The 19,987-nt window shown below is 45.0% G+C and overlaps 1 protein-coding gene across 3 annotated transcripts in view; it reads left to right on the forward strand.

The window, feature by feature from the left end:
• Window positions 1–19,987, forward strand: part of LOC143221800 (LIM domain only protein 3) — a 104,039-nt gene that overhangs the window by 40,431 nt on the left and 43,621 nt on the right. Inside the window, exon 1 of one of the 3 annotated variants that reach the window (XM_076447326.1) lies at window positions 7,260–18,274. The exons of the other annotated variants lie outside the window; for them this stretch is intronic. The gene's annotated coding sequence lies outside the window, so the exon portion shown is untranslated. Of the gene's footprint in view, window positions 1–7,259; window positions 18,275–19,987 lie in introns of those variants that run through there. 3 annotated transcript variants of the gene reach the window in all.

The raw sequence follows: 19,987 nt of genomic DNA on the forward strand, positions 1-19,987 counted from the left end.
GCTCGGGATTCTTAAGCACGATTTGTACGAGTGCCATATTTCTTCGGTAAGAGCGCCGTTTGGTGGTAATAGTTGCAGTATTATTTACTGTTAACGGCCCACTTTGCCCGCGTTACGCCGGGGAATTAACTTACTGCGGCCCGCCTAAGTGTACAGCCGTCGGATACTTTATAGCTTAGCGACCACCGCGAGCCCTTTGACTTGTTTGCTTTAGCGCGACTTCAACGATAACCGAACTTCCCTTACTCGCCCAGCACTTCTCGAGGATTCACGAGCGTGTGCCTTTCACACGATCGGGATCTCGTGCAGGTAACGATAAAACCACGTCGACCAATCTTCACGCGGCTTCCGGAAGGAGGTACTTTAATCTCGAGCGAAATTAACGTTTTCCTTAAGAATATATGGACTCTCGACGCGTTAATCGTCCAAAGGAAGCCGCACGTTCGAGGGGCCGGGACTTTTATGGCACTCTTAGCTAATTGAATCGATAACTATCCGAACCTGTTATCGAATTATCCCGCCGTTACCTGCAGGGACAATCGAGCGACGGTTCAGTAAACTGTGCATCGTTCGAGACACATATTTTTGGTTCCCTCCGGGTGCTGGCAATGTCGTCTTCTTAATGGCTGAAATGGGGAGTGCTAAGGAGAATTTAAGAACGAACGAGTCGATTACTTTATCATGAAATCTTCAATACGCTATCGGTGATTCGGAAAATTCGGCTCGTCTTATAATGCACAGAGATTTTACTTACAGATAAACTGATGATGTATTGAAACAGAGTCAAAGATAATGAAGTGTGAATACGCAAAATAAAATTTTCTTTTACGTGAACTTATACGACACACAGTTTCACAAAACTCGATAGAATTGGTTAGGTAATTAGTTAGAAGTTGGTCCTCCTCGCCGATTTTAATGACCTTGTAGTTATTGTCAAGGTCATTACAAATATCGCGAAAACTAAGGCCGAGCGGCGGTAGCATGTTAGGAAAAAGCTACTCAGAATGGTGACATTGACAACATATTTCAAGGTCATCAAAATCGGCGAGGACATATTTATATTTGCAACCAAACGAATTTACGTCGCCGCACAATGGTTTTAATACATCTGATAAAATTTTTTCAGAAAAAGATCCTGTAAAAAATATTTGGTCTGTTATATTAATGGGCATTTAGTAACAACGTCCGAAAGTCGGCGTGTACTCGATCAGGTGTGCTCTCAAATGAAGTGAACAGTGGAGTAGCTAATTACTCCTATTAATCCCGCTTTTGTATTGCCCCGATTAAAGCTAGATTAGTAACTCAAAATTAGTGCCGATTCCCGTGTTTCGCTCAAAGTCAGCGTACTAACGTGCCGTCAGAGGACCGATAATAATTCATTGATAATCCAGCTACGATAGCCAACGAAACGCTCCGAGAGCCACCGAACAATTTCGACAATACGAGAACGATCGAGAGCGATCGGTGGCGAGCCGCTTCAGGGACTGAAAGTCATTAAAGCGGTATCGCGATACGGAGTCACGAATGACGGGGCCCGGGATTGGTAACACGGGGGTGTAACTATCGCGGGCATCCAGATACCCTGACAACACGTGCACCGTCCGTAGAACGACCGCCTAAGATAGAAAGATATATATTATACGGATTATTAAGTGTTCGCGCATTCACTTAATCCCGTAGTGAATATACCATGGTATATCTCCGAGCCGATCAATCACAGAAGGGAGCCGTATAACCCCTAGCCAGAGGCGAAGCAAGAGGGGCAGAGGGACAAGCGAGAAACAGCAGGGCAGGGCGAGAGAGCCCGTCGGTTTCGGTTCTCTCCTCTGTTATTCGCGGCGAGTCATATATCATTTCGTTATCATCGACTCTTTATATGCGGTTGCGCTCCATTTTCTGTCTGTTTGCTCCGTTAAACGGCTGGGCTCTGGTTTGATTCAGTGAAACCATTAGCCGGATTTCGGTCGCCGGCCGCATTTTCCGTTCTCGCCGCTATCAGCCGGTTATCTCTCCGCATCATACGCGACTGAATACTGCCATTATCGGGTACAGACCGGCGCGAATGATAATACCCCCAGGGGTGGGGACAGCGGGGGGAGGGAGGGCAGACTGCGGAAAAATATCCCGGGGTTGTCTGCCACGGCCCGGCCCGGCCCGGCCCGATTTACTATAAACAAAATTATTGGTCGGGAATACAGCTTTGAGTGCCTCCATGCGAACACCTGACCAGAATATACTATGCACGCTCGGCATCGACCGCGATCGCTCGAGATTTCTTCGTCGATGGGGTTTTAACACGGACACCCGCCGCAGTCGTTAATTCGACGCTTAAAATGCTAACATCGTAATTCCGCTTAATCGTGCGACGCGTCACGCCGCGCGCTGCCCGTGCAGGCGTTAACGAACACCCAGCGGCCCGGGACTGTTGTTCGTTTCGATTTAAATTATGTCTATCATATTTCTCGGCAAATCGTCAATTGTTTTACAATAAGGTCGCGAAGAGAGTGGTGCGAAACAATAACGCCGAACGGAAACCGAGTGATTGTCATAGACGAATGTTAATTAATACGATCGTTACCGTCATTTAATTCTATTCAAATAATTTATAGAATGTGACGCACCTGCTTTGTAAAATATTCAAATAACCTGCCAGAAGAAAGTCGTGGAATCTCCAAATATTAGGCTACGTACTAGGACGTTAACACTAAATCTATCGACCATCAAAAGTGGCCGATGTGTATTGTATTATAGAAATAACACGATTCAATTTATGTATATTTTGTGTGATTTTTATACATATACAGGATGTGACCGGACGGGTAGTACAACCGAGCAGGGGGTGATACTACACGTAAATATAAGTCGAAAAAAAGAAATAACATTTTTTCGTTTCGCGCTTCGTTTTCGAGAAAATCCAGTTTAAAGTTCCGCCAGGTTCGCATGGTTTAGTATATGCACAAAGTAGAATTGGTCGATCATGGTCAGACGCGTCAGACGATTCCTATGCAATAGCACGTGTTATTTCTTTCTTCCGACTTATTTTTACATGCAGTATCACCCCCAGCTCGGGTTATACCACCCGTCCGGCCACACCCTGTATATCAGAATAAAAAAATGTATTTAATCAATTTCCATGAAAACACATTTATAATTTCAACAATTGTAAAATAAAAAATCTCAAATCGGTCATTTGACCAGCGGTGGCAGGTTTAGTTATAAATGGAAAATTGTAAGCAATTAATTTGACTATTTTTAACCCCTTGCACTATATATTATCGAATCAGGCTGGTGATGAAGATTTCTAATGGAAATTGCTGGTCTCCAAACAATTTCAAACTTCAAACATACGGAAATCTCAATCGGACCGCATTTCAATCGTACAGCGTCTCAGTCATGATCACTCTCTCTCTCTCTCTCTCTCTCTCTCTCTCTCTCTCTCTCTCTCTCTTTTCATCATATTCTCTCTCACACACGCATACGTACAGCATTCGCATCCCGCAATATTCACCGTTGGGACTAAAAGGAGTTACATGTGCCCCGGCGACTCCCGGAAAAAGTCATGCGAGGAGAACAATCGATCGTTACGCGAACGCTCTGTCGCCAGTTAATCGGGCAGGGTGCACGCGTAAGATGGCAGCGAACCAAATACCTATAGAATACAGATCTTGTTCCATGGCTTGCTCTCGCTGGCTCGGCGGAGGGTGAGGAGGAGCGGTGAAGAGAAGGGAACGGTGTTAGTTTCCGTGGCATTGACGTTCCACAATACAGGCCTGATGCCGTTGACACCCCCATTTGCAACCCCGGGGCCGCAATCTCTGCCGTCGTGGTGCTACGTACCGAAAGTGCGTCAGGGTGAATCTTATTCATCCCCTTCCGTGTCTCTCACGATATTTCCTGTCGACCTCGTATACGACAATGAGATTTCGGGAAAAGCCAACCTCGGATCATCGAGGGGCCATCGTGAGCATTCTTGGCGACTCGCGAGACCGCCGACAGACCCGTCGCCGAAACGACGAAAATATAAAGAGTCTCGCTGAAAGCGATAAACCGTCGTCGTCCGAAGAGTTTTATTAGCCCCGGTTTACACAGCACCCGACCTGCCATTGCCGGAGGAAACGGAGCATGAATCCGTCCCGTAAAATCTATTATCGGCCCGCTTATCGGTCCTACGAGTAGGACAATGGATAATATCGGCGTCAACCATCCTCGAACGACCGCGACCGAGCGTCGATCAGTGACATCGTTATCAGTTGTTTCCGGCTCACCAGACACTTCGGAACGATCGCTTGGCAAGATGGCGATCGGGGCTCCCACAGCTGGTTTTTGGGCTGGATGCATATGCATCGATATGCACGTAAATCAGACGTCAGGCAAAAATTAAACTAGACAAAAATGCTAGTCCTTGTCGAAGTCAATTTTGAAAATATGAATTCTTTAAAGAATTTGAAATTTTTCGAACTCGACTATGCATACAATCTTTGATCCAATTTTTAATACTATACAGGATACTATACACCTAACGTTTGCACTTCAATCGTCTTTGTCGTTTTTAAAGATACATTTCCCTATACGCTTCCTCCGTCTGTGACCTTGAATGACCTTGAGTAATTATAGTCACTGAGTACCTAATGAAAGGGAATATGATCGTAGGTGTTTAAAAGGGGGTTCATCCCGTTTAAAAAATGAAGGTAACCATGAGATCTTTTTCTTGGAAATCGTCGTGGCACGTGTGACTCTGGGCCCAACGGCGAACACACGCATGTAGAAATGATCCGGCGCGCCATGACAGTCATGGGAAACATTCGGCGCGTTAATGGGAGCGACGCTGATCGTGTCGTCTTGTCGAGCACCGATAAATTCGAAAATCACCGATAACCGATAACTGGCTGTCAGAACAATCCACTCGTTCTGACACCTGTGTCACTTCCGGTTATTCAAAGCCGGAGGGCGCGCCGTCGAAAACATTGACAGCGCCTTTATCCGTCGCGTTTCGAGATCGGCGCGGCCAGGGTCCTCGGCTATTATTAAATGCGACCGGCCAGTCTTTTTAGACGATATTCTTCTTCCGACGCGATCGGCAACAAAACACACGCGGCCACCGTAAACGCTTTCAAAGCCGCGTGACGGCCGGGACCGCCCGCGCCCGTTTAAATTTCACCGCTCGATTTTATTATGTGAAATAACGTCACCGCCGCGTTCGCGATCATTGTCAAAAGAAGAGCGAGACGGCCGCAGCTGTGCATGACGTGAATACGTTTTCCGAAATCCTTCGCCCGCTTTGAAAACAAGCCGGCTTTATCGCGGACGTGCAGAAAAATGCACCTGAAAACTCTGCCAGAGAGCTGTCGGTCCCTTAGTTAATGCCATGCTTGTCCGGTGGCAGTTAGTGTTTAACTGACATTTATTTAGAATTCTAGATGCGTAATTACAATATTTTATAGAATCTGAACGCATTACTTACCAGCGGCTGTTCAACACTTTAAGTGCAGCCTGAAAAACGTCGGATCAGGTAGTGGCGAGAAAGGTGTTGACTGTTTGTCCATCTGCTGGCGTGCGAAGGAGGTAACCGCCACAGTGACAAAGAAGCGCAAAGCCACTTCGCTCTAAGTGTCTTCGTCCAAGCTAGCAGTGAAAGGGTTAATAAGGAGCATTTTCGCATAAATCGGGCCTCACGGCGGCAGCGTGTGCTGATTTTCCCAGGCGCCGAAAAGCACCCAGAGTAAACGTCGGATAAAACGATTATATGAGAACTCTCGCTGACTTAGCACGCCGGATGGGCAAAGAGCGGCGACCGGGGCTGTGTAGCGACTCGCAGGGCGTGGATCGAAGGGTTGAGAGACCACCGTTTCCTACAACGATATCCACTTTGGCCGGAGTCCTTATTAATAAAGTCGGATTAGCATAACTGCTCGGATCCGTCGGCCGAACTCCGCATAATTAAGCCGCGTCGATTGCTATCTTAGCCGGTGGAGTTCGCAGCCGCGAGATAAGCCGATAGGTCTGGAGGAGATCTTGAAATACAAAGTGGGTGGGTAACAATTCGAAGCGGCGGAGAAGTAGAGTTCGCATCTGGTAAAATTTCGCGGGGAACGCTCCGAACGTAGACTCGTGTAATAAGTCCCGAGGGACTTTTTGCCCCAATGATACTTGCATGGTGCTATCAATCAATATACAGGGCGAGCCACATAACGTATCCACCTCAAATGTCTCTGTTGTTTTTACAGATACGTCAAATGTCTTAAAGACAAGGTGAATGGTTCAGTGAAGCCTGCACGATACGAATACCTTGAAAATATTTGTCTTTGTTATTTTATTTAGAAGTCACTTTTTTTAAACGGGACACACAGCTTTCTAAACACCCGCGACGATAGCCTCCTTCATTAGGAATTCTAACTATAATTCCTCAAGGCCATTCAAGATCACAGACAGAGGAAACGTAGAAGATTTACAATATGGGAGCAGAACAACGTAACCCATACATAACCCAAACCACCCTTTTTAAAGAGCCATGATGATATTTCCCTCTGTCGATGACCTTGAGTAATTATAATCACTGAATTCCTAATGGAAGGAACTGAGATTTCCAAAAAAAAAATTAAACAAATATTATGGCATCACGTGAGCCTAACTGAATCGTTCACCTTGTCCTTAAGACATTTGACGTATCTTTAAACACAACAAAGAAATAATTATCATTTCAAGAGAGAGAGAGAAACCAAAGCACATATTCAGATTTCTAAAGGACTACACAATCGTTGTATACGGTTCGGAATTGCGGCGACGAGCGGACGGTGAAATTTTCAATGATCACACCACCGTACCGGCAGCATTTCACTTGGTACACGGTGTAATTGCGGCTGCGATAATAGCGGCGATGATATCGCGCAGAAACATTTCGAGAGTCGAGAGAGGCGACGACAGAAGTGGGCTGGGGGTGAAGGAGCAGGGAAAACGAGTGGAAGAGAGACGAAACGAACCCTTGTCATACGCGTTGCTTCAACCGTGTACGCGAGAGCACACGTGGGCCCCGATAACGAGTTCTGTCAGTGACTGGTGCCGCTGTCACGCGGGATCGTCAACGAAGAAAGGGTGCACGTTTGTGTTTTGCAAGGCAAAAACTAGAGGCTACGTCACGACGGCATAACGGCTTATCGGCCGGTGCGGTACATTAAGCACGACCGTTTACTGGCGCTACCGCAAAACGGGGATGCTGTCGGTCATGGTGGCAGAGGGTTGGGGGGGTGGGGGTATCGGGTGGGGAGAAGAAGGGTGTCGAGAGATTATCTTGTCGTATTCAATATTCCTATGGAACGTTCGGGATGATAAATCGACCTTCTCGATAGGAAAGATGCGTCGGAACCACGTTCCACCAGGACCTCGATCGACTCGCACCTCAGACCACTTTGCGGTCCGTTGCTCTATAGCTCCATTTTGCCCCCTGCCCCGTTCGAATTCACCGCAGAGGGATCGAGGAATCGCCTGCAGTCAGGCTAGTCAATAACGTCTTAACGCTGTCTTCCTTATCTCCTTCTGCGGCGGAGTAAAACAGTTTATTACACAACGAACAGGTCAATCAACGATCGCTCCGAATTTTCTGGACAATACGGAGCGATCTCGCAGAAATATCTACTTGTCAAATGAAACTCGAAAATCGAAGGTCAATTTATACTATCCGCACAGATACGGAAAGGTGATCAAGTTCAAGGCGGGTCATAGTTATTGGTTCACGTTGTATATCTACAGGCCAAGTTTGAATTGATACTATCTACATTTGATACTTTCGAGTGTAAATATACAGTCTGGAATCATGAAATTTTTAAACAAATATCAGCTTTTTTGTTCGAATAAAGAGTTTACGCTTGCTGAAGTCTGTCACTAGCATTCACCTCGCAGGGTATTTTCGAACCCTGAGAACGATGAATCGTGGAAACCACGGGATCGGCCTGGATGCGGGTGCGAATGCGTCCACCGAGAAATCCGGCGAGTATCAGTATAATAAAACCATTAGAATGATCCTCGTACGTGCATTCAAACCGTATAAATATCCGCGGAATCCCTCGCGCCGTTTCCAACTTCTGTGTAATGTTAAAGTTGCGATAAATCCGAAGTGTGTGCCGGGCGGGGGTGAATCTCTTGTCCCCGGCCGCTTAGGGAAACCGTATCATCTTCGGCCTTGACCACGGACAATAAATACCCTGCCGGTATACGTGAAGCGTGTGGAACCCCCTATGGCGCTGTCGCTCGTATTACGTGCGATATATTTTTTTCTCTCCCAGACCGGTGTACTTTCGAAGTTTCATTATTTTATGTGCATTCATCACGGAAACAATAACTCGGTTGACCTTTCTTTTTTCATTTGCATCGGGATCGGCGTGCGTTCGATTCGCTCCCATCCTCATGCATCTAGACATGCTCGCCACTCACAATTTCGTCCACGCTATTCGTGAGAACCAGCTGAAAAAGCATCATCATCGACTTAGCCTCGATTGGCTCGCGAATTTCCATTTTCGTAAATTATTTTCACAAAAAATTTCTTGTGAAATTTAGAACGTGATTTTGTTAAGAATTAGGCGACTTATATATCTATATATTTTTAAAGATGTGTGCTTCAAGAAAGGAAAAAATGTAGACAGTTTAAAAGACGATTCCCATTTCACACCGTGAAGTTCGTTTATAGCCTTTCAACATTTTTGTTGACATAATTACGTTATCTGGTCGACGCCCGACGGGTTCCAGTCATTACAGTCCTAAGTAAAGGCTGACATAGCACTCCTGTTTCCTTGTGTAGACGCGTATATAATTATCGAAGCGTATACCGAGACGATGTTGGTGTCAGCAATGGTCATTTGCCGCTATCGGTTGGTTCACAGGCCATCCTAACTGCTCTGTCCTGTCTGATTATTCTCTGCACCCATTCTGCTCCATAAAGCCTGTTAGATGGCAACCCGTACATTACGAGCAGTAAATTAGCGATTTCAGTGTTAATTAACACTGCTACCGTTGAGCATTTCGTTTCTGAAAAACTGGTCCGCTCAACAATTTAAGCTCTTTACACTACTCTATGTTAAGAATCACTAAAATCCTTGTTGTTCTTAACACATTACTTACCGGAAGCCTACTCAGATCTTCAATGACTGTTATATTGAAAAAAAAGAACTTCAAAATCTTCTAAAAAATATTCCGAAAGAAATAATCGGATTACGTTCCTGAGGGTTTATTGTTAGTTCATATCTGACATTGTTGTTGAATAGTGATAAACATCAAACGTGGTGTGTTACATTATCATCGACAAATACTGTTAATGGATTCTACCGTTCAGAAGATTAAAGCAGAAAATTCTGTATGTGCAAATTATGTTGATATAAATCAGTTTCGGGTGATCTATGAGTTTAATCAGCGTACACGAAGTTCTTTCAGGCTTCGTTTGCCGTGCAACAGCTTGTCTATCCTGAGAAATTAATCAAGGCAAGCTTCGCCAAGTATTTTGGCAGTAATTCTGGCCGATCGATCATTTTGTCGAAGAATCAACAAGTACCGTTCACGAGCGACAGGCGCGCGAGGTTTCTTCGTGACCGAGTCGCTAACACCCCGGGTGTGTTTCACCGTTTCGACCCCTACCGCAGACACTTCTCGCGAATATCGATATATCACTGAGCGCGGTAGCGCCCGGACGTTTCCTGTCATCGGTTTAACGGAGCACCCACTTGGATTAAGTGTTCCCGTCCGTGAACGAGTTGTACTCTTCGGCCGGTCAATAACGAAACTACTCCACAACGAGGAGCACAAGGGACGCCTGTCGAGACCTCTTGGACGTCCCCTCGGCATCGACGACCGTTTTGTCTTCGACGACGTTCTTTCAGATCCATCGAAACGTCAAAATTCAACTCCCGCACGGTCGTAAATTACCCCAACGAATTTCGTATTTCATTCGCCGTCCAACCGTTCAGCGAATTCTTTAAATCGGGAACTTCTACCGAAATGTAAAGTACCGGTGTGGTGTCATATGTATATACCTAAATATGTATAGTCATTTTCAACGTGACAATAATTTTGTTCAATGTGGACCAAATCGCTTCAATTTTTTTGAGACCTTAGAAGGATTGGTTTTATTAGAATAATTTTTTTTAAATTGTTGTTGGCCACAATTTCGAAGAAAAAAGTAAAGGTAACGATTTTTAAACTTATTATTTGTGCTTGCGATGAAAATTTAAAAGATCTATTTTGTAAATCTAAGTAAGTTATGTATACATGTACAGATACATAACAAATGATCGAACCTTTGCGCCGAAAGCATCAGTAATTTAATATTAACAATAAATACGATCGATACAAGGATATAATGAAATACATGTACAAAGTTTTACATCGAAATCGGTTTATGCATAAAAAAAGCTGTGGGCTATTGTAAGATGTAAAAATCATTGAATTTCGGGTTTGCGATTCATTAAAACCGTGGATTCTTCTTTTCTAAATTTTCATTACAGACACAAATAAAAAATTAAAAAATTGTCACCTTTACATTTTTCTTCGCAATTGCCGCCAGTAGCAATTTAAAAAATATATTATTGACGCATTATATACCTAGTAAATTAATCTTTCCAACATCTCAAAAAAAAACTCAAGCTGCTTTGGACCAATTTGAAAAAAGTTATTCGTTTTTAAAGGGTGTCGAATCCTCTTCTTGCACTGACTGTAGTTGGTCGTTAATAAGTATTGTTAATGGTGTCGCACACAGTAAAATAAAATAAATAAATTCAGTTCTTCCAATACTAAATATAAAGCCCAATAGATCCTGGGTGGTGTTTTAGCATCCGCAATAAAAAACATTGAACTGTCAAGCGCTTTGAGCTGGCAAGTGTGACTAACACTTCATCAATGTCAATGGCCGGTGTTCAGTCTCGCGTGAATGCAACTAGTCTGACCGAAAACCGATCTAGAGTTAGAGAGAGGCCTCGCGTTGAAGATACCGTATCTATCCACGTAGAAGGGTAGTCGAGGAGGGTGTCTAGGTTATTTACCGACTAACTGCTAACGGCCAGCCGTTCCTAGAGCAGTCCTAACTCACGCGCAACGACCGAGAATATGTCCCGAGTGTCCGGACCTTCGTCTTATTGCGGCCAGACCGTCTTGAATGAGTTATCTGCACTAGACCAAGGATGGCCCGAGTTAATCATACCCTTTGCTGGGTATCTTGCTTGATTTAACAAATATTCATGGGCGGTGCAGCCTAAACGGACCACTCTCTGCTGACCCCGGGACTCCCGCGGTACGTCGGCGTATCATCCGATACTGTGAACCAACAATTTTCGAGCGAAATTTCTTCCTGGTTGCGAGAAGGTGCCACAATTGCGCTGGCCGAGGGAAAATAATTAATAAACATTCTTTGGGGAGATATCTCGCTTTCCTTTCCCGCGGCTGCATACCGTGCGTTTGATTTACGCGGACTCATAGGAATGCTAATTAAATCGCTGCTAAAATTTCTCTTCAAACTTCCAATGGATCCCTTGCTTTTAGGCTCTGTAAAACAATGAAACCGGTGCGAATGTAGAGCAACATCAAAGGGATACCTGATCATTTTCATACCTTTAATTATATATCGTGCATGATCCCCACCACTATTGTGGTTATTGGTTACTTCTGGTATACCTTTAATGGACACGATCCTAAACTACTTTCTGAAACATTTGAGACACTAATGTAGCACCAATTTTTACATTACTGTGAATAATCTGTTTGAAATCTACTGTGAATTTACTCCAGTGCATAATATGTATCAAACATTAAAATAACATTGATTTCAAATATTACAAAGTGTGCAAAGAAATGTTATTCATTCCGACTGGCGAAAACATGTTATGGAAGTGTTCCGCAAAATGTGCTTTCCCGAAATGTTGATTTTCTTTCGATATCACATGGATACACAAAGAAACGTAGGGTACCCGTCATGTTGTCCCTGAGAGTACATTGGAGCAATAGCCGAAAGTTCTCTGACAATCAGTAGAGCATTTGGCCGGCTGGACACGAGACATTATCGGCTTGGCCGGCAGCAGGGGGTAGGGTGTTCGCGCAAAAAACGCAAAGAAGAGCCGGGCAGCGAGCCGCGAGGGCTAGGGTGCGTCTCGCTTCGAGCGGTGTTATCTTGCGCGCGAAACATTAATAATAAAAGTTTTCGCTCATTGTGTCGCGCCGTCCCGCTAAACGGGAGACGAGCGATCGCTCAAGGGGTGCGCGGGATAGGGGTAGAGGGAAGAGGAACGCCGGCACCGTACCACGAGTACTCCGTGTTCCGTATACAAGCGCGCGAACGGCGAGCGCGTTTTGTCTTTGTCATGAATGCTCCCTTATCTTCCGCGAGTCCATCACCGGAGACCGGTTTTGTCCTGGCGTAGGACTGTCTGCGAATTGTAAGGAGACAGGAAGCTGGACAGCGAGCAACGTCTGGACGTTCAGTTGGGAAATATTTCGAAACGTCGATCAGCCGCGAAACAAGGGTCGTGAGTTATACGATGGGGGTTTAGTTGATGCAAGTAGTCCCGCGTCCCTCCACGCTCTCCAACCGAGAGAGAATCGCTACCGGCGATCTGGACCGTGACTAGAACGCTGTAAAACCTTTCGATTTCTCGCGGCACAGGCCACTCTTATTTCAGCATACGCACGACGATCCGTCTTAGTCCCTCTTGGTCCCTCCCGGGGGGTCTCTAGTCCGACGACGTGCTTGTTCGCCGTCCTCTTTCGCGGTTTCCTAATTCGTGAGGGTCATGCAGAAACGCCACGGTCGGAGAATCGATGTCTCTCGATCGTTGGCCACATCTCTCAGCCGACCACAAGCTATCCGACGCGCACTCGCTTACGGTGAAGGGATACGATGTAAATCAGTCTGACGCCCCGCCGCATGCATTGACCGCACATTAAGTAGCCTTGACCACTCGAGATGGAGGAGGGCTAATCTCACAGTCCGACTGCACGGGGCCCTTCGTTCGAGCGATGCCTGCGCGTGACGATAAAGCGTTCGATCTGCCTTGCCTCGAACAAATCGTACACGACCGCTTCGACATGGATAATTGCCGTCGGAATGTGTTTGCTGTACAGGGTGGAGCAGTAACTATTTCGTGTGCCAATCCATTCTCCGCCTTCTCGCGGATAAACGAATGTCTATTTATCCAAAATTAAATAACAATTTAATCAGAAACGTGAAGTCTATTTTTACTCTTCAAACGTTTTATAGTAGGTATCCACTAAACGATGTTGGACGGATCGGAACAAGTGAAAGCCCGATGGAGCCGAGTGAGCACGCCAGATTTGATAAAATATTCAACGAATCAAGAGTATCTTTAGCTAGCAGATTTCCACAGTGTTAGAATGAATTTAACGAAGAGAAGGTTAATAAGGTTTTTAAAAGTCAATGATTAATAACCAAGGATCTTTTAATGAATAATTCAGTGGTCGTGCTTTAATAGTTTCCTTCGTGAATCCCATCTAAATGAAAATGATTAAACTTCTTTTAGACGTAGCCAAGTAATTGAGTATCCTATTAATATACTTTCCGTGAATAAAGCCTCAACCTCGACAGTCTTAGAACGCTTTTTAGCAGTCTGATCTATAATTCTGTTGACATACTAAGTTCGCCAGACACATTCCGGTATTAATTATAACTCACCGCAGGAAACGATCCCTTATAGAATCGTTATTTGCGGTTTCGGCTTTATTTGCAGCAATTCTCGCCAGATACAATAATCCGGAGAATCTAATTCGTTTTCAAGACTGTCTCCGCGAATTTGTCACCCACACTCGTTCGAAAGGTCTCGACGTCTCCGAGCGAGAATTGCTGAGCACGTATGTGGAAGGAGGACACCGATCGATCGTTAAGTTCGTACCCGGCTGCAGGGGACACTTACAAATTAGCCAATCAAGTTCTAATCCCACCACGATTTACCCCAATCAGCCCGCATCCCGCTGCAAATACTTTAATCCGTCCATTAATCCTACAAGATAAAAGTTTCCGAAGTTGTTATAGCCCCTTTGTCGTCGGCATCGGCAACGTATCGGATCGCGACTGGACGAACCGATTACCGGTTGATAAGAACCGTCCTGATCGTTCCCAAGCCTAACAACGCTCCACTAAATGCCCAATCCTCGATTTCCGCCGACAGCGGGAATTCAAGAAGTTGTAGATGTCGAAGCAACCCGAATCTAGAGTCTCGAAGACAGCCCTTGATGATTAGGTTTATCATCCAGCATTGATGCCAATGACTGGGTCTGCGGTGACCCACAACATGCGTGTGGGTCAATTTTCTATGCTCCACTTACGGCCCAAAAAAGATTTAGGATCAAGATCCAGACTAAACAAAGGATGCTAACGACTTCGCATTTTTCAAGGCTATCGACATGTCTAATCAGATTCTCACTTTCCATATTTTGTCAAAATTAATCGCGCGAAGACCACTTCGTCTTGCAAACTAGTGAAAAAGGAAGGAATTAATGCAGCGGTTTCTTCTTCCATCCGCGTCTTTCCAGCGTAATCCCAAATGTATTTAAGCGGGCGATGGGATTGAAATCCAAAAAACGAGGAGGAACGTGTTCCAAGGGATTCAGGAGGGCGAGGCGGGGAAGTGTGAGCATCGGTTAAATTTATGCTCGGCATCGCGGCGGTCGTCCCCGGGCAATTTTTTTGTTTTTCAACTTGAACCTCGGGCGATTCTCTCTCCCCTCCATCTAGCCGGTCTCACTACCGGCGGTGGCCATACACAGAACGCTGGACAAACAACAATAAATACATTTTCCCAGGCGGGGTGGCAAACCCGGTGAGGGGTGGAACTTCCATGCGAGCACGTACGGGCATAGCTTAGCGTAATCTGACTGCACACCACCCCATTTCAGCCGGCAACCCTCCGCGCCGCGACGTACGCAAACCCCCAACTACCCCTGAACTACCCCTGCCCGGTACTCCGCAAGACTGTGACCACCCTCTCTCGTGGCCGTGGAGAAGCGCGACGGTGTACGTGGGCGATGGAGAGATAGCGGGAGAGACAGTTGTATAAAACAAAAAGAAAAAAAAAGAAGGAAACAAAACAGAACAAAAAGGAAGAAGCTGGGGAGAGAACGCGAAAAAACAAAGAAACGTAGGAGCCGACAACGTAACCGAGGGTAGGTGGCATCGCCACCTGACGAAAGAATGCCGCGGCCTGACTAGAATTTCATTAACCGGCGCCTGGCAGAAGGGGCGGACAAATATGAAGAGAAAAAGAGTGGAGACACTGCGGCCGCGTTTATCGGCGCGAAAGAACTTGTTAAACAGACCGTTTGTCCGTTCCGCCGTTTCCGTCGACCTTAAGGGGCTGCGGATGAAAATTATCCGGAAGGATGACTTCCCCGCCAAGTATTTTTACTATAATTACCTTTCCGAAGGGTATCAGTTCCGCTGGAAGTAATTTCATATACTCGGACACTTTCTGAAATTATTGTTGAATGTTTTAATGTCGATGCGCACTGCAGGCGTTGAATGTTGTTTTTGTTCAGTTTGAATGTTGTGCACAGTTGCGCCCCGGTTTTCCAACGCGAGAAAGTTCGGGCGGAAGTTCGCCGCGGTCGACATCGGCCTTCGGAATGCTAATGCGTGATTACGGCTTGGCCGCGGTTGTAATACGTGAACTTTTTGCGACTCACGTGTGTCGGCAGCGGCGGCGGGCGACGGCAGCACCGGACCGCTTAAAACATCCCTTAAATTACCCCCATTAGCAAGGGCTGAATACCGGGTAAACGGGGATTTCACTGGCGGTGTTACGCGAGATTTATTCCGTAGGAAATATTCCTTTCGCCCGTTAAATTACATCGTTACGGAACGCCCCTGCCACTACGCGCCGCGCCGCTTGACCTAAACACGCGTGTAAGTTGATTTGCTGAGATTTTACGCTTAAATTCGTAACGTTCTCAAATTGAATCACGCAGGACGTAACGACGTACACTTTCGTTCCTCGACGAGCAAAGGATATTACAAAATACGTTTTATCTATAATTTAAAAATCCTTGACCTCCCAAACCCTTAGCACTCAAGTAATGGCTCAGAGCCACCACTACACATTGCTGTATCATTATTCAAGGTATTGTTTACATTATTAACCTTTTGTGCACTCCGTACTCTATTTTCCAATTTTATTGCCAACAATTCCCTACTATTTCAAGTGTTTTATTTGAAATTGACTTCAAAGGACAGTTCCTTGACTGCTACATATTTTGAACAATTTCGTTTACTAATTATATTATATATAGCTCTCAAACTTTGTTGTAATTTATATTTGTGGAACTTGTGTTTGTTTTTAACTAAAAAATAAGAAATTATATAAAAACCCGTTTCCTTTACATTTTTCTTTCGCTGATGTCGAGTCACACTCGACAAAAGAGTGCAAAGGGTTAAACATTGTTCTTGAGTGGGCCGAGAGTTTATGGGTCCCATAATGTTATTCGTCAGACTATAATGCTGTTGGTAATGAAAAGGCTGCGAATATTATGCATTTATGGTAAAAATGAGAGAGTGCGTGCATTTTAAAACAGTAAAAAGATTAAAATGTTCAGACTGTTGAAATTCTTAAAGTAAGAGAGAATAGAATGTCTATTTGGTTCCAATCACTTGCAATTCACGCAGCCAATTTTTATTATTCATAAAGGTCCGCATTCTACTGATTATTGACACAAACAAATTCTGAAACGCAGAAGTCGACCGAGCCCGTAACAATTGGGACAAACAGATTCCCCCCGTCGCGTCTTTATCAAGTTCTTTAATTTTCCGGAAACGAGTGACAGTGGTGCGTGTCCTCTTGAAGAAGAGGGGGATACACGAGGACGATTTACAGAATTTAAACAGTCTCTGGGGGTAAGGCGGTAGCATGCTACCTCGGATTAGCAGGCTGCCGCCGTCGAAATAATTCCCCCTCTTGCCGTTGCCTGGATGCCCCTTCAACCTCCGGGGAAGGTTACGTCCTTCCTGCGGGATAAAACAAAACAGCCAGCGGAGTATATTAATGCTCGGCTTAATGTGGCCCGCCTAATTAATGGACCGACTCACCGGATGCCCGTACTCTCCTACTAAAAGTAAAAGATAACGCTTCCGCGGGGGCATTATTAAAGACAAAAGCGGTACCGCTCGCAGACCACCAAGCAGAATTTTTGCGTGCCCATCCCTTACGTGCGAATAAATTTGCAAAATTTTCTGTTTTAAGAACAATCGTGTTGCTGCGGAGCCCTGTACCGAACGTTGCCCGCGTAAGAGGGAAAACGTGGAAAATTCTGTTTTTCCGGCGCCGAGATTCCCGGGGGTGGTGCGCTGGGAGTGTCGCGAATGCTGCGGAGGCGGAGCCTTGAGAACTGCATCGAGACTGCCCAGTGACGTCGATAAATAGAGAGAGCTCCTTCCCTCGTTACGCATTTTCAAGAATTTCTAACGGACTTTTTAACACTTTCTATATTGTCCTATTAAAACCAACGATCTACAGTCGAGAATTTTCGAATGTATCGTTCAAAAGAGCGATTTAATTCATTATTCAACAGATCTTTCGAAGAAATATAATGCAACAATTTCTTCTAAAATTACATGTGGAACACAAAATAGAAGAAACATCAAATGAATTTAATATCGCTGGTACATTATTTACAATCTATTAAAATTATTAAGAGAAGAAATCAGTTTTTATGTAGCTCTCTCTTCTTGTAATTGATGGGGACAATCTTTATTTTGCCTGAAGATTCGCAGAGTGTGCTAATGTTACTAGAGCTAATAATAATTATCAGGAAGGAGTCGTACATGGCACTCCAATATCATTAAAGTAATTGAATGGAAATCACGGAACACAGCTTATTCAGCTCTTAACCAGTAATTAAAATTAAATCGTCCTTGATTCTGTAAATCGATCGGATCACTGTGCAGTATCCCCGGCGTGTTGCCGACGCGACGCGACGTGTCATTGACTGGCGTGTGTATAAGACCCTGCGTAATTAATTGATACGTTTAGAGTGAAATCCGTGGAGTAATGAAACGGTCAAAGTCAGCCGTGATTCAGAAAAAAAGGACGCTTTAAAGAGGAATCATAATGCGTGGAAATAATTTAATTAGATTCAGGAAGTTGAGTAACCAAGAAGATGTACCGATTGGAGGACATGTCGGCGGTCGTCGAACGTGTACGGAGATAATCGAATTATCGTCGCTTTGAGGAGCAGCGTCCGTGGATGATCTGATCACGTACCTGATGAACAGATCGCCAGCGATGCGAGCAGCTTTCGAAGGGTAGGCTCGCGTGCTCTCTCGTTATGGACCCTTCGGTTACGTTCCAGCGAACCATTTCCACTGTGCTTCGCCGGCTTTTCGGTGATAGTAACTTCTCTGCCGAGCAATTAATGCCACGCGAACCACGAAAAGGCAGCCGCGATATTGGTGAATACCGGCGTTAAATGTTGCTGCAGAAACGCGACCGATGTTTTTATAAGGGTGCATTAAAAGCGCTAATTAAATGGAGGCCGGTCGAACCGGTCATAATTTACGTTTAGCAACTTATAACCCTGTTCACTAGACTAGTCCACAGTAGCACAAAATTTTCTTTCGTATTCAAGCGTTAGTAACGTAGTGAGGAACAACCTTCTTATTCATCATTATGTGTAGTATAGTATCAAAAGTGGCAACGTCCACCTCAAGCATTTTTGAGATATTTGTGAATTTTAGTTTTTCAATATTCTTTTCAATATTCTCACGTTTTTTGCAAAACGTAATACTGAAAGTAGGTTTTCCACTTAAAGAAATTAAGGTGACAAAAAATGTTTGTATTCGTAATATTCCACACTCTATGCCATGCAGACTTTTTATGTATACCGTTTTCATATTGCTGCGGAGGCTTCGGCCCCGTCTTGCCGGCGAACACAGAATAGTCAACAACACAGAACAATAACACTTCTTTATTCTGCGTACAATAGATAACTACGGACAATGACTAATAACAGTGCAATAGAAGTCGCGTGCTCTCGCTTCAACGACTCGAGAGGATCTGTCGTCTTTCTTCTTGTCAACAACAACCTCGTTGTCCGGATACTCTCTCGATCTCTGCGATATCTTCAGAATATCACAGGGGGGAGGCAACTTAATCGCATGGCGTCGTAACTGTCGTAACACTGCTAGAAATTGCATTTCTTCGGGTTCGCTAATAGTTTGGCTTAGCACAGGCGTATGAAGACAGTCTTCAAATTGTCTATGTTTCCATGTTTTCTTCGAAGCTTTTCCCGCAGACGATTATGTCGTCCAGATATACTAGGCAGATCTTTTCACACAGACCTTTTAAACCCGTGTCCATAAGACGTTCAAACGTGACCGAGGCATTACAAAGTCAGAAAGGCATCACCCGGAATTGTTAGAGCCCCTTCCCCACGCAGAATGCGATCTTCTCACGGTCTCTTTCATCGACCATAATCTGCCAATAACCACTTTCCAGATCTATGGTCGCAAAACCAGCACGATTCAGCTAGAGCATCTAGCGTGTGCTCAATTCTCGGCAACGGATAAGAATCTTTTTTTGTGACATCATTTAGCCGCCGATAGTCCATACAGAATCTCGTGCTGCAATCCTTCTTCTTCACGAGAATGATAGGGGAGGACCATGGAGTTTTTGATTCCTTAATTACTCCCTGCCTTCCCATCTTCGCGAGCAACTCTTCAACTTCGGCTCATCGGTGGAAAGGGAGTCGTCGCGGTGCCTGTTTGATTGGTGTACAATCTCCTGTATCAATCCTATGTTGGATTGTCTGTGAACGTCACAGTTTCCAACATGTTCAGGTTTTTCGCGAACACATCCTGGAACTCACGTGTTACTCCCGTCTTCCGTGGCGGGGATAAGGCCGTGCCGCATCGCTGGAAATGGTCTTCTAAATGCTTTGGCATAGGTCGGATTGCAATCTCCTCTTGCTCATCCGCTATTGGAGTCTCCTCGTCCCGTTTTGCAAATAAGGCCGTAGC

This window comes from Lasioglossum baleicum, chromosome 3 (assembly GCF_051020765.1).
Source record: "Lasioglossum baleicum chromosome 3, iyLasBale1, whole genome shotgun sequence".
NCBI classification, from domain to species: Eukaryota; Metazoa; Arthropoda; class Insecta; order Hymenoptera; family Halictidae; genus Lasioglossum; species Lasioglossum baleicum.